The 14,750-nt window shown below is 37.1% G+C and overlaps 1 protein-coding gene and 1 long non-coding RNA gene across 8 annotated transcripts in view; one reads left to right on the top strand and one right to left on the bottom strand.

The window, feature by feature from the left end:
• Positions 1 to 14,750, top strand: part of NBEA (neurobeachin) — a 540,106-nt gene that overhangs the window by 386,125 nt on the left and 139,231 nt on the right. The window lies entirely within an intron of this gene.
• Positions 839 to 2,564, bottom strand: LOC140685484 (uncharacterized). The gene is made up of 2 exons (XR_012058727.1): positions 2,366 to 2,564; positions 839 to 1,522 (listed from the first exon to the last, which is right to left on the bottom strand). It is a non-coding gene; the product is annotated as an uncharacterized lncRNA (long non-coding RNA).

A 14,750-nucleotide genomic window follows, 5' to 3' on the forward strand; every position in this document is an offset into this window, starting at 1 on the left:
TCTAAATGCACGAGCAGTTGTTTTATGAACTCTTTCTGTGCTTTGAGGAGTTTATAAGTTGCCTGCTCTATTGTGTGTCAGTCCCAGCTGACCCAAGTGCATTCTGCCGAGCATATTTGGGGGATAATTAGAACTAATGAAGCCTGGAACACAGCTAATTCTCTAAATGATTTATTCTCATGCTTTTGTCTGATTCCAAAAGATTCTCCAAATCATAATCTGTGCTGCTTATTTTTTTTCCTAGCATCATGTTGATGCAGCTACTCTATGTTTGTTTGATGGGCATTAAATAAATCAGGTATTTGAAATGCTGAGAAACATATTTCATAGTAAATGTTTATATTATTTGTTAGTCACCAGCATTGAATGGAATCCCTTTTCTTGGCCATTTTTTGTTTTTGCTTTTATCTCAGACTTTTTGTGGTGTCTGTAGGTAAATAATAGGAGAGAAAACATCAAGAGATAAGAGCCTCTTAAAAAAATGTACCACTGGGGAATAAAACCCACCCAGAAAATAATGGAAAATCAGTAATGGAAGATTCCAGTGTCTGGATTAGATTTCCTAAGGAAATCGGAAGATTTTTTTAAAATCCTTATGAATAGCCTTCAAGTTTCAAAACTGTTTCATTGCTATGGCTTCACTGTACCGCATTGTTGAGAATGACATTTCTCCACATGCCCTCACCAAGTAGTCAGTGATTCAGTGGCCTGTAACACTTTAAATCCCATCAACTTGCTTTCCTTTCCTGTTATAACTGTTTCAATGAGTGGCACTTTTGTTGTGCAGGTTAAGATCTGGTAGCTTACCGAGGGCACACTAGAATGAGGACAGACACAGTTGCCAACACAAGAAGGCTACAGCTTTATTAAAGCCTCACACTCAGTAAATGCAATACCCAAGTCTCTTCAGGTAGGTAGTTCGTGTAGCCTATATTCTGTTCATTCTCTCGTTTTCTAGAAACTGTAGCAGAATTTGTTTTTAAGAATTTTTACTTGTATCTATTGATCTTTAATATTCAACATACTCTAGAGCCCAGATAATAAATACCTTAAGGGCAAGTACCACTTGATTAGATGTACCGAAATACCTCAAATACCAACCAACTCTGCTGCCTAAGTGCTACCCTAGGAACCAGTTGGAGATTCCCTGCAACTCATTACAAGATATTTAATGCTGCCTTTTGTAAATTCTAGTCTTCACTGTGTGCCTTGACCTTAGGCATTATTAGTCTTCCTTATCGCTAACCATCTGCCTGGAAGCCAGCTGAACATTCAAACAGCATGTTCTGGAACCTTGAAGGGAAAAGTTGCAGTTCATTGTTATTGCTTGGGCTTCAAGAACATCTTTTTTTTTTTTTTTAATTGTTTACATCTGTAAGAGAGACAGAAAATGAGTTGATAAAGCTAGTTAATATTGAGTTCCCATCATACACTAGGACTGTGCTGGGTCCGCGATCTGTGGTGCTGCACCTTCATCCTCTCCGCGGCATCAGGGGTGGCTGCTGCTGCTATCGTTTCATTGCTAGGAAACGGAGACACACAGAAGTCAAATCACTCCTCCAAGTTTACAGAGCTAGGAATTTGCAGAGCTGAGGTTTTTCAGCCAGCCCTTCAGAATACAGACTCTGGAGCCCGCTTTCTTAGTCTCACATTAAACTTATCCTCAGTTTGCTTTCTCCTTTGTAAAACAGGGATAATAGTATCTACATCGTAGGTTTGGTGCACAGATTAAACAAATTAATACATGTAAAAAACTTACGGTAGTTTTACCTCGTATTACCCAAGTCCGTACGGGAACTGAAGAGCTAGGTTTCAAGCTCAGCTCTTTTTGCCTCTAGACCCTTGAGCTAGCATAGTACTTAGGTGAATATTTGTTGAATAAATAATTAAATGAGTATCATCTGTCCAGTACTTCCCAATGGCAGAATGTGTTAATTTTGCTGGTGGTTTTGAGAGCATACAGCAGATACTCAATGGTGGCTGAATGAGTGGATGATTACTCATGCTGTGCTCCCCTGGAACATACACTGATGATTCCCAAATGTAGAGCTTCAGCCCAGACCTCTCCCCTCAACGCCAAACTCATTCATTGGGCTGTCTCCTCCACATCTTCTTACATAAGCAGGATGCATGTCAAATGTAACATATCCAAACTGAGCCCCTGCTCGTCAACCCCATCCCGCCCCTCCTGCCATCATCTATACCCCAGTAAATGGCAACTCCTTTTTCCCAGTTGCTGAGGCCAACAACTTGGCTGCCATCCTTGCCTCCTCTTTGTTTTGTGCCCCACAGCCAGCGACATCAGCAAATCCTCCAGAATCAGATCCTTCAGAATCAAATCCTCCAGAATCTGACCACCTCTTACCAACTTTATAGCTTCAGTCTTACTGAAGTTACATCATCGCTTCTGTGTACTGTTAGCTATCCGACAAGTGTCCTGGTTTCCTTCCTTGTCCCATTCCTCTTGTTCCCTTACACTCTTTCCTCGACGTGGCAGCCAGAAAGATCCATGAAAAATAAAAGGAAGTCAGATCAGTTAGTTTTTTGCTGTTGTTGCGGGGGAGCACTGCCCTAAACATCAAGTTTATTGGATTGTCTCAGGTGGCACCCTTAAGTTCACAATTCCCATTATCAGCGTAAAAGTCTAAATCATTAAAATGACTTATTGGCTCTACAGTCAGCACTTCCCACCCTACTGCTCCGCGCTCACCTTTCTGACTTCATTGCCTGCTGATGTCATCATCGCAGTGTCTTCACCAGGCGCACTGGCACCCACTCACGTTAGGGCCCCTGTGTGTGCTGGCTCCTCTGCGTGGAACTCTGCTCCCAGGATCTACATGACTTTTTCCCTTGTGCTCCCCAGGTGATTAACTTACCTAAAGTGCAGCACCCCACCTGCACTCCTTGTGTTCCCCTCTCTGTCTTCTTTTCTTCTACCACATATCACTGTGTTACATATGTTTTTACTTGTTTATCATGATTGATGTCTCTCTCCCACAATTTAAATCTGAACTCTTAATGAGGGCAGGGATTTGGTCTCTTCATTGCTACTATACCCAATCTAAAACAGTGCCCGGCTTAAAATGAGTGCTCAGTAAATACCTGTTTAAATGAAGGAAGGGAGGAAGGAAAGAAGAGATGGATAGAGGGAAGAAACTAGAAAGAAGGAAAGAATCAAAGGAGACAATCATTTAATTCTGATGACTATTATGTTTGTAATAATGCTATGGAAACAGTACTTAAAAGTTCCATAACCTCTTAATTCACAAATCATATTGGCTTCTTGACATTCCTGAATTTCTTTCCTGCCTTATATTTCCACAAGTGGTGGTCTTGAACCTTCTTTTGTCATTAAAAAAAAAAAAGAGTCTTTCCTGAAGACACTCATTCCTCAAAACAATTCAGGTGAATTGTTCAAGTGTCTTCATTCAGGAGAATTTAAAGAGATTTGAAATAAATATCTTAACAATTCATGAATTATGATATCTCAAGTATAAATATATGTGTAAGCAATAATTTGAAAATCATACAGTTATAATCATTGGGCTGCTGAATGCACAGGAGAAAAATGCAGTTGTAATGCTTTCTAAACATTACATCAGGAATGTGGAAAACATTCCTTTAAAATTCCTTGCAGAGGGCTCAGGCAAAGAACTTCTTACATCATTCAACTATCAGGTATTTATTGAGTATCTCTTGAGCTCTCTACTATGCCCTGGAGATACCTTCCCTGCCTTCATGGAGCTTTCAGGCTAGTAGGAGATTATAATCAACTGAGCACACAATTACAGTTCTGGGGGCTAAGTACTAAGTGATTTACTAGGGATCATAAAAGGAGGGGCATGTAAATGCAATCCAAGAAGTCTTTCTGATTGAAAAACTGAAGGTTGAATATATTGGTCCTGTCACCAAACATTTATTTAGCATTTTTTCTCTTTCTATCCAGTTCTCAAGCATTGTGTTAACTAATACAGTGGATATCTAGCTCATACTTCGACTGTGAAAACCATTTATATGAGAAAGGTAGAGAAATCATAAAAGAGTATTTGGGTACACGTGAGATGATTCTCAAGTTTCTACCTTGAGTGACTGGTGTACAGAAGCCCTACCAATTGAGATACAGAAATATTGGAGCAAGAACAGGTTTTCTGGAAAGATGATGAGTTTAGGTTTAACCACAGAAATCTGGGTTACCCAGGTGGAAGAGTAAAGAAGCCAGTTCATACATATGTAGAGAGAGAGACATAGAAGCTTTCTCTAAAGCTTAAAAGAAAGATCTAGGACTCATCATATTTCTTATAGTTAGAAGCATGAGCACTTGAAAGATGCCAGGAGATAGTACAGAATGAGAACATGTGCAATGACATTATTCTCAGGATCACCAACTGGTGAAGATGACCCAGGAGAGATGAATGAGAAGTGATGTTCAGAGAAGGAAGAAGGAAAACAAAAAGATAAGACTGTCCTAAAAGCCAAAAACAAGAGAGTTTAAATAAAAAGGTAGTGGACAACAGTTTAGCTACCACATGGAGGTCACATAAAATGAAAAGTTTCTTGTCTCTTCACATCAGTTTCAGTGGAGTTGTAGAGACAGGCAGATTACAGTCGGGTTGAAGAGTAAGTGGGAAGAAGTGAAGTGTAAAATACACTTTCAAGAAAATTAGATAAAAATGAAATATAAGAGATATGGTGGCAATTATGGAGTGCTGGAGGATAAAGTTTAAGAGAGATTTGCACATATTAAGACTTAGAGGAGAAGTAGAAGAGAGGTTAAAATTGAAGAAGGAGGGGGATAACTCACGGAGGCCCAGCTCCAACACTAACAGCAGGAAATGGGATCATTCTCTTGAAGCTGCAATTGAGAGATGGCTCAGTTTTCCTTGAAGGTAAACTCTGCACAGTTATTAATATTGCATTGCATTTTCTATATTCCATATATAATAATGATGATGGAGAATGAGGGTGTTGGTTTGAGATGGACAGATAAGGTCTAGAAATATATGAGGACGAAGCTGTTGCATTGTGGAGGGTAATTGTGAAGAGAGAGAAGTTTATAGCTGGTGGCTTAAACAGTTGATGGAGTAAATAAATTAGGCTTCAGTTTTCCCTGGGCAGTAGAGAGCACTGGGACTTAGGTAGGGGTTGAGGAGGAATTAGAATATTTATATCATCACTGAAGGGAATGGTGGTAATACATTGATCCAACAAGTGAAAAATTGAAGAGGAACATTCAAGGTCCACCATGGTAGAAACCATGAATTTGTAATGATATCAGTTTACATAGAGTCAAAATCATCCATAGCACTCAGCCATCCAGATGTGGAAGAGGGGAGAAACTAAATTAGAGAATATATTGGGATGAGGATTTGTGGAGAGCTAATGGGTGAAGGATATGCATGTGAAACAATCAAAGGTACTTACTCAATTAGACTGATAGACTACTGGTTCTCAACTGGAGGGGAAAATGAGTAGTCAGATTGATAAAGTGGTAGTAAATAGAATGATGAAGAAACTGGAAGTCGGGTGGGTTTAACATATGGAAATACAGGACTCTCACTTAGCTTAGGAGAAGGTTCTTCTTTCCAGCTCCACCCAAAGTCTCAGCTTATGAAAATACAGCACTTCCAATTAAACTTATATTTCAGGTAAACATTTCATTATCTGTCTAAGCAAACTTCCTGTACTTGATCTGGCAACCCTAGATGAGTATGAGCAGTAGATGAAGATTCCCCAGTAGAAGACTTAATGAGATAGTTTAAAGGTAGGAGGCCAAGTAGGTCATGGAACAGAATATGACCATAGATAGATAGATAGAGACTGTTGGAATTCAGAGAAATCAAGGAATTTCAAGATTAAACTCGGAATGTATTGAATATTGAGTATATGGAATCTTGAATTCTTTAAAAGTGATGAAAAGTTTTTGGATGAATTTCTTTGGGAAAGAAAATACACAAGGAATAAAATGAGTGAATAGCAAGAAAAACAGGCTATAGAGAAGGAGATAAATGAGCCCAAGAAGAGTGGCAGGAATATTGGAAGCCAAAGTCAACTTCACAAAATCATTTCTGGTTTGATGCTATGAATACTTTTAAGATATTTAATAAAAAAAGTTTTATCAACAGCTGATGATACTGGAGTTTATTTAAATGTATTCCCATAGCCAGGGCAATCATAGCTTTTAAAAGACCCTGATATATATGAAAGTCTATTTAGGGGGTCAACCCAAGTCTTAATCCACTAGTCATATCTGTTTCCAGTACTACCAAAGTGTCTCTCAGGATATTTTTATAGGAGTCAATCATATCTTGCTCATTTTAGGTTTGTAAAACTGCCCCCAGATACTTTTTCCTTTAAGTCTTTGGTTATCACATAATGTCGTTTAATTTCACAGTAGAGTGACTAGGAATAAGAACACTTGGGTTCTAGGGCTTGGTCTTTTTCAGATGAACTATCTGACCTTTATTAATGGGTTTAGTTAACTCTCTGTCCAATTTCCTACCCTGTATAATGAGAGCATTGGAATAGATGATTTCTAAAGCCTCTTATACCCATTCACTTCCAAAGTCATTCAGTTCTCTATATTTTAACTAATTTTGAAATCAGCACAAAACATCAGCAGATCTTTGAAGGTATACTCTATCATATATATTCCTGAAAAGTTAGCAGTAAATCGTATTTTTAGTATATTTTTATTGAAGTATAGTCAGTTTACAGTGTTGTGTCAGTTTCTGGTATACAGCACAATACTTTAGTCATACGGGAACATGTATGTATTCATTTTTATATTCTTTTTCACTGTAAGTTACTGCCAGATATTGAATATAGATTCCTTTGCTAAACAGTATAAATTTGTTGTTTATCGGATTTTGTGAGAATCCTCCTGTATTTTGAAATGAGAGACACTGCCAGAGTTCAGTAGATGTTCTGTGCGATTCGTTGAGTTTGTAGACATAATTCTTGGTGTATTTGTGGAAGAGGGCGAGCTGCGAGTCTCTCTGCTCCACCATCTTGGCTCAACCCCCAGTAAATCACATTTTTATCATTTGAGTTATATTCAAATCTATTTGAGTTTATTCTTCAAGGACCCTTATAATGATTCTTTTATAGAGAAATTGCTGTTCTATACTTTTATTTCTTTACAGTGTATAATTTTAAAATTAAACCTTTAGTTATTAAATATTTTATAAAACAGAATCCTATATATTTTCTTTATACTTTTAGGAAGGATGTAATGAATATGATTAAGAGTAAAACAAAACATGATAAGTAAGAAAATAGTAAGAAAGTGAATTAATCACTTTCAGTGAGTTCATGACTTCAGGATACTAGAAGAACTTAAGTTTAATTGAAAAACCAATCATTGTTGAGAAATTATAGAGAATGTGAGATGTGTCAGAAGACCAGATAAGGGTAAAATATTAGGAAATTTTCTGCTTGGCACCTTCTTGTTCAACATTATTAACAAAGATGTGATGAAGACTTAGGGGAAGAACTTAAGGGTGTCTCAAATCCTTTTGGTAACCAAATAGGATCTAAATTTTTAAAAAATAAATTTGTATTCTGAAAAGTTAAGATGTATATTGCAGGCCTGGAGCAACCTCTAAGAAAATAACTAAAATATGAATAGTTTTAAACATCATTAAAGGAATTATAATATTGTAGTAAAGACTATTTAATGCAAATGAAGGTAGTAAAGGAGGAACAGATGAAGAAAAAAGACCTGCGACATATAGAAAACAAAAAGTAAAATAGCAGAAGTAAATCCAGTTATACCCATCATAACATTTAAATGTAAACGAATTAAACAATCCTATCAGAAAACAGACTGTCAGGCTGATTTTTTTAAAGCAACAAGATCCAACTATGTACTGTCTGCATACAATTATATGTTGTCAATTATATGCCTTGTCCCAGTTTAGACTCAAAGATACAGATAGGTTGAAAATAAAAAGGTGAAAAAAGACATACCATAGAAGAGTTACAGTGGCTATACTATACCAAAAAAAAAAAAATCTTAAAAAAAACTTACTAGGGATAAAGAGAGACATTTTATAATGATAAAAAAGTTAATGTTTTAAGAAGATATAACAATTCTAAATGTCTGTGTGCCTAACACAAAGCCCAAAATACATGAAGCAAAACCTAACAGCTTTGAAAGGAGAAACAGACCAATAATGGAAACTCCAATATTCTACTTTCAATAATGAATCAACTAACTAGACAGTAAATTAACCCACATACAGGTTTGAACAGCACTATAGACGAGACCTAATGGATATCTACAGAACACTCCACCCAACAGCTGAATTCTTCTCTAGTGCACATGTAACATTCTCCAAGCTAAACCATATGCTAGGTCATAAGAAAAGAGTCACTAAATTTAAAAGGATTTAAATAACACAAAGAGTTTTCTCTGACACAATGGAATCAAATTAAAAATCAATCTACAGGTGACACAAACCTGAGTTAGTGAATACTTTACATGACATCAAAAGTCATAAATTACATGAAAACCGTATCATGTGACTTGAAGGAACTGAGGCTAGTTTAGCCTATGTAATAAGAGACTAATTTGTATGGTAAAGACAGGTAGGACATAGAAGCTTCCTCTAAAAAGTCTGTCATTTATAATAAGGAGTATATTTATATTTGATCTTCCAGAGGACACAGGAGAACCAGTGGGTGGAAGTTACAGTGCAGGAAGAATATTCTAATAGTACTTTTCAATAAGACATAGACAGTGTTATACTTTTGTATCTTGTGTCCCTTAAAATGTGTTTTTAAAAGCTCTATATCATAAAGTTAAGCAATAATTTATTACAGTGCTTTAAAAAGGACTCCATTCTCAGAAAGGTTAAAGCATTACATAAGTATGATTCTTGCAAAACGTCTTTTCTCGAAAAGTCAAAGAAAATCCTTAGTAGCAGGCAGCCTCTGCTCCTCCCAAGGTCAGATGTAGAGCTTAGAACCTGAGTTGTCCCATTTCACATCCTTCTCAAAATAATATGCCCCCCCAAACAAATTTCACAGATTTAAAAATAAATTCTTGTATAATTTCCACATGTTTTGGAACTTTTCTTGAACTTTATCAAGCCAGTCCTTAATTACCTAAATTTCTAGAGAGTCTGTATTCCAGTTATTAAGACTGTGAATTATTTAAATAAGTTATTCAGGTGTGTTCATGTAAAATCTTCAAAATGCAAATTGTACAGAAAGTAACAATATGAAAGACCAAGATCACCTGCAATAGGTTTCCTCGTAAGTAGTGAACATGGTTACTCAAAGTTACTCAGTCAGAATTCTGAAGAACCCTCTGCAAGGGGGTCGAGAAGGTGCTCCTTCTGTGTGTGAGTATATGTACGCATACACACAAACGGACTGAAAAGTGGGGGTCTGTTTTGCCATATTTAACTTCTGTGTTTTTCTTCATTAAGACAATGTATTTTATTACTGAGAAGTAGAATTTTCCAAAAGATTTTAATAATAAAAATTGTTTCATTTACTATATTCTCCCAGAATGTAAGTTACACTGTTGAAGTGAGTTGGACATATCCTTTTCTACCCTGGGGTTCCTTTAGCATCTTTTGTTCCAGTGACTGCTTGATGTCCTTTGCATGCTGAAGAAATGAGCTTCCAAATTGTTTGGTGTACGTATGAGAGATTAACTTACATACCAGGAAGATGAGTATAAATCTGTGGTGTAGCATCTTTAAGTCATTTCTGTTTTCTAAATATGGGTCCATCCATTTAGATAGCATCCTGAACCTCACAAATGGTATATTGTCTCATTTAATGATGGGCAGTTAGATTTCTCTAAAGAGAAAATCTGAAGTCTTAGATATATCTGGGAGACTTCAGGTTATTTATGATATTACCTAATATTATATAAACAATGTATGCTTTTCCATTAATTTTCTACCAAATATTTAAAGAGAAGTGGCTTTTAAAATAAAATTCACTTGAAATGAATATTTATGTTTATGGCTTACTAAACTTCCTTTTGTAAGATTGGCTCATTTTTTACCTTGCATATGTTGTTTTATATATTTGCACCCTTTCTCCTGCACACAATTGTTATTTTAGGAACAAAATTATTTAATAATAGCTTTATAACATTGTAGATCTTAGCATATTTTGATTTGTACAAAAGCTCTATTCTTTGAGGGTCATATACATAAGATTTCATGAAGGAAACACGTTGGAGATGCTAAGCAGACATTTCCCCTGGTCATTAAGAATTACTTGCTTGTATGGATATTTATTGTTTATGTAGAAGTTAGATACTTAACTTGTAACACCCAGGCCTGCCTGGTTTGAAAACTTTTCATTACTAATCTTGTCTTTTATGTGTCCAGTAAAAATTACCAAAATATCTTCCATGAGGTATGGCAAATAATCGCTAGTTACCCTTCAGTCTGTTCCTCCCCCAGGCAGGTTGGTTCCTATCTAGCACCTAGAGTAAAGGGGCCAAAGCAGGAGTCTTTGGTGCTGATGCGGTGAAATAAGCTACAGTGACACATCACTGCTGTACACGGGAAGACATCACGGTTCGTTTATTTCAGATATGGTGGTAGCAATGTTAGATGATGAAATACTTTTCTTAAAGCACTAGGAGAGCAGAGATTACACTTAGCATTTTTAAGAAACATCCTTCAAGATAATTTGAAGAAAAGAAGTTCAAAAACAAAGTGCTCCGATCTCTCTTTAATAAATTGTACTTTCTCCTTGACTATTTAACTTATGCAAATACACCCTGAGAATATTTTTGCTTCAAATCTGAATCTCCACAAGGATATTTATATTTAAAATACTAAAAAATATATTAGCTACATTAAATGTTTACTTCCTGTTATAGTTGAATTTAATACTTGTCTTCACTCATGGAAACACAGCATGCCAAATGCTCCTCTAATTTTTTTCCTCTAATACCTTATGGTCAGCCACACCTGGTACAAAGGACATATAGACATACACCTTTCTGATATTATTAATGAGTTGTTCATGACCTTTCAGTTGAGATTTGTGTGTTGTTTCGTTGTGTAAAGAGAGAATTTTGTGGAATTTATGTGACCACACCAGGCGCTTTAAGAGTAGGTATGATTCCTGGTTTGGATCTGTAACCCGAGTGAATCATAATCACTTGTAGGAAAAAAAAGTCTTGCCATAAGCAAGCAGTTTTGTTTTAGTTTGTTTTTTTTTTTCCCCAAATGAGAGAAAATTGATGTAATGCCCTTTACACTGCTTTTTACAGAAAAGCATAAGATCTGTTTACCTGGTTGAAATTCAAATTGTTTTATTATGGTGTCAGTTCTTGGGTTTTGGCAGCACTTCTAAAGTGTCTATTCACAAAAAGACGACCACAATGAATGAATGCTAGTGTTGACACCACCTAACAAGCAGGGATTATGTGTTTACAGAAGAAGTAATATGATAGGTCAAGTATACGAGGCTCTTCTCACGGGCACTTCAGCACATAATGAGCGACTGACGAGAGAGCTCCGAGCTGCCACTCTTTGGCTTCAGTCCGTGGTGATGCCTGCCTCTCTCCGCCAGAGCTCTCTTGATCATGTTCAGCTGCTCTGTTCTCATGTGGGGAATAATAGTAGAGTAAAGCTGCTTTTCTGTCTCATTTTTCTTGCTAATTTACACATTCAAGCCATTTTTTGTTTGCTACCCTTATTTGCTATTCCCTTTTGTCAAGGCACTGTTCTCTTTTTCGCCTCAGGCCTAAGAACTAATTTGAGCTTCTATAATTACTTCATGTTTTACACCTGTCTGCATATCAGGCACCCCCTTGTCTCTGTCCTGAAGCTGTATATTTCCTTGCAGAAAAGCTAGTTTTCGTACACAAGGAATCCTAAGTTTCTCCACTCCATCTTCCTGCAGAAGAAACACAATTAAACTGTTGAGATATCCTCAGCAATGCGGCTGACCTCGGGGGTTCACGGGGGACAAACGAACGCTGTCTGCTCAGACAGTTTGTGTTAAGACATTGTGGAGCAGAGAGCCTGAGCTTTCTTCCTCATGAATGAAGCCATGGTTGTAGTCATTTTAAAATCATTAAGGCTCTGAATGCACAGTATCATTCGACAGTGTTTGCTCTACAGCTGCTCCTCTGCTGTAATAGCAGCTTATTAAATTTGGGTCAAGCGGACTCTGAAGAGCATCACAATGAAGAAACTGTTCTAAAAGTTACCTGTTTCAAAAAAGCAATTGATTAGATTTTTAACTTAAGTGACAGCTGCAGTTCATTGCCCATTCTTTGCCAAGTCCTGCAGCCAGAGCAACCTTTTGTCATTTGGGCTTCATTTTGTAAGCGCTTTCCTGAATAATCCAGGGTTGCTTTCCACTCAGAGCCTGCTTCAATCCAATTAGGAGTTGAACAAGGGTCAAATTAAGGAGACTTTACACTTCATGTTTGCATCATTAGCCGTAAGACTGTTATGTGAGTGCAAGACTGTGTGTCAGGGAAGAGGGGGAAAACTGCACGCGGCTGGGACAGGTGCAAAGCCGTCACCCACCCGGGGCTGCGCCGCCCACTGATGGAGGCTCAGCGGGCCAGCAGCGACGTTTCCAGTTGTCTTTGGGGTTGCTGCCTTGTCACGCCTGCTGGTGTTTAGTTGTTTGGAGGTTACAGGTGCTCGCTGGGGCGGAGGGGGAAGACTGTGTATTCGCCTACTCTTTTCTCTTCGGGCAGCCTATTGTGCTTGGACCAATGGCTGGGAAGACAGGAAGCTGAAACCTCTTGAGCGCATTCATTATTTTTGATGAGATGACAACTGTCTAGGTTCATGTTCTCACTCCTTGGAGCTGTTTCCTGCTTCTTCTCTCTCTTTTTTTTTTTGAAAACATAATTGTTCATTCTGTAAAATATTATCAGAGAGAGTGGAAGCTCATTTCGTAGGGGAGTGGCTTGTTAGAGGCCCTGCAAAGATCAGCTCCCTGCTGTTCAAGAAAATAAAGAGCCTGTGAGAGTCTTCTCAGAATTGCGATGCTTAGAGTGACTTTTTGTCTCGGTTTGTCCATACCATCGAGTTACATTTATATTTGTTAATGTGCTCTAACTATATTACGTCACTGTAAAGAAAATGACCCATTTCTAAAAAGAAAAGGCCACGGATCCCCGCTAGTCAGCGCCTGCTTGCGTGGGACGTTGCTAGAGAATGTTGCTCTGCTCTCCAGCCAAGCTTTGTGCTGCTACACAAAAAGTGAAGATTTATCTAAAAATAACACTTTCATTGTTCCTTTCTTACCTCTTCAACCCATTAATAGGTACTTTAGTATCATGAGAGTTTTCATAGTTTAATCCCCTTTCAAAAGCTTTTCAGAATAAAAGCTCTAAATGGTCCTCAGTATTAATTTGATGTGACTTCTGTACAATATGGTTTAAAACTCTCAGAAGCACATTTTTACTGCTTACCCTTTTTCACTGGAGCAATGTGCAGAAAATTCCAGTTAAACGTTTAGTAGAGTGTCTAATGTGAACCATTTTGCTGCTTTCTAATAATACAGTTTTCTAATTTTAAAAAATTTTTGTCAGGGAGGTGTAATTCTTCATCCTCAAGAACATTGTTTTGGGTTCTCCATTAATTTTTCAATTATAAGTGTATTCTTAATGTTGATAATTTTCAAAGCTGTATTTTTATCTCTGATTTGCTAAAAATTAAGAGCCAGCCTGGTAAATAGCAATCAGGCTAGATTATATGCAGTTGGTTACATCTTTGTTTATGTTTGGACCACAAGGGCCTCAAAACACAGAGCTTCCAGCACTAGCAACCCACTCTACCCTTTCTGTGTGTTTTGTAGCTTTTGAATGCACGTCTTTCTTAAAACGTAGTAGATGGTGAATGTAATTCTTGCTGTCTACAAATCATTTACTACGGGACCCATGCTTTCCCTACCAAGTTCCATTTCCTCGATTTCTCGTACATCTACAGAGCCTCCAATATAAGGAAAAAGAAAAAAGGAAAAAAAAAAACCTATCGATTCTTTTAAACTCCAGATTCCTTCACTGAATTTTAATGTTCACATTTTCCAAAGGGCAGTGTGTGTTCATGCTCACGTATATCAGTATATACATGTAAATATCTTCCCACAGGAAAAATGTGTTTATAAAAACATGTTTATGTATTTATTTTAAAAAATATTTCAAATCCCCTGCTAATGCAGAGACTGTGCTGGTGAACAGTAGAGAGAGCTAAAACAATACCTCCCTGCCCTTTGAAGTTTTCCTGCAGTGGGGAGAAAGGAAGAAATCAAATAAGCACCCAAATACATGTAAATTTATGATCAGTGAATGTACTCTTGTTGGGGAATGCGATCTGGCCAGCAAGTTCAGGGAGGATTTTCCTGAGAAAGTGACTTTGAATTGACTTGTTGAAGACACATTGCTATGAAAAAAAAAAAAATTTGTACTTACTTATTTTTATTCCAAAGAATTAAACATATTTGCACATATACTTCTGATTCAAAATTTACAACCATAATGAAAGTTTCTACTGATAATACATTAAGGGATAGAACATGTAGAAAAAAGTCATCTGGAAAGAGTTATAAATAATTTTAATATCAAAGGAAAACTTTAGGCTAGTTTTAGGCTATGTTCATGGCTGGGAAACAAGCAAGTGAAGTGACTTCTCTAGAACTCTATCTTTTGTTGGTTACATTTCTCCGATGTTTTTTGTTTGTTTCTTCTCCCCACAAGGTGTATTACATGATTTATCTGCTTACCATGTAGGAACAGACTGGAA

The sequence above is a fragment of the Vicugna pacos genome, chromosome 14, assembly GCF_048564905.1.
Source record: "Vicugna pacos chromosome 14, VicPac4, whole genome shotgun sequence".
Taxonomy (NCBI): domain Eukaryota; kingdom Metazoa; phylum Chordata; class Mammalia; order Artiodactyla; family Camelidae; genus Vicugna; species Vicugna pacos.